The sequence below is a fragment of the Tiliqua scincoides genome, chromosome 2 (genome assembly GCF_035046505.1).
Source record: "Tiliqua scincoides isolate rTilSci1 chromosome 2, rTilSci1.hap2, whole genome shotgun sequence".
NCBI classification, from domain to species: domain Eukaryota; kingdom Metazoa; phylum Chordata; class Lepidosauria; order Squamata; family Scincidae; genus Tiliqua; species Tiliqua scincoides.
Window position 1 is genome coordinate 83,072,513 of NC_089822.1, and position 1,126 is coordinate 83,073,638.

The 1,126-nt window shown below is 47.2% G+C and overlaps 1 pseudogene; it reads left to right on the forward strand.

The window, feature by feature from the left end:
- Positions 1 to 225: 225 nt before the first annotated feature.
- LOC136643188 (5S ribosomal RNA) lies at positions 226 to 342 on the forward strand (annotated as a pseudogene).
- Positions 343 to 1,126: the final 784 nt, after the last annotated feature.

Below are 1,126 nucleotides of genomic sequence, written 5' to 3' on the forward strand. Positions count from 1 at the left end.
CTCTATGAGCACTCACAGCCAGAAGGAGGTAATGCAAAATTGATCTGTGTATTAAAACTGCTGAGTGGAGTGGGGCTCTTGTTATGCTTTGGAGATGCAACAGGACTAGGTAGGCACAAATCCATTCATTCTTCCACCCTCAGTCCCAATTCCAAGATAGTCTCTGGTTATGGAAACATATTAATCATGCCTTTACCATTGTGTTTGTAAGTCAGAATCTACCATTGCAACAACTGTTACCCTGCACATGCCTGATCTCGTCTGATCTCGGAAGCTAAGCAGGGTTAGGCCTGGTTAGTACTTGGATGGGAGACCGCTTGGGAATACCGGGTGCTGTAGGCTTATACCACAGTCTTTTGAGACTGAAGGTTGCCAACCAGCCAACCAACCAACCAACCAAGGCCTGGTGCATGCTGCAATGCCATCTTGACCTCTTGCGCATGCAGACATTCAGTTCACTATTGAAAAGAGCTCTGCACACCCAACTTTTTTATGTGCAGAGCTGCTCAGCATGTTGTTGGACAACGGAGGCTGATAATGGAGGCTTTTGCAATGGACAGTGGAGGCTTTTGCAGCCTTGCTCTATGAAATGTCACTGGCAGTGTCATTGGCACTTGCAACATGTGCACACCAGGGGAAAGAAATTGCGTGCAGGGACCTAGTGGAATGGCTGGTTGTGCACCATGTAAATTGGCAGCGAAAAGAAGAGACAAGGGTGAAGGTACACAAAAATTTACTTTAGTCATAAAAAACAATTCAAAAAGGGGTGGGGAGTTCATACTGGGCCTAAGTAGCTCTCACACACCCAATCTATACAGGGGAGTTCTACAGCTATCAATCATACACAATGGAGCCCTGGGCAAAAAAAATGAAGCCTTAGAAGGAGAAAGGGCAGAGCAAAGAGAATGAAAATGTGGGGGGAGGAACATAGGGAGATCAGCTGGGCTTCCCAGGGGAAAGGAAGGTTCCAAGGAGAAAGAGGGGAGAAGCGAAATGGAGAAAGTTAGTGGAAGAAAAAGGTTGTGATGGTTTCGGCTGTGGCATAAGGCTGTGTTTGGAGGTGATTCTCTGTAGCCTGCATTGAGGGCTACAGGCAAGGGGTGAGCCTAGAAACAAGGTAGCAGGG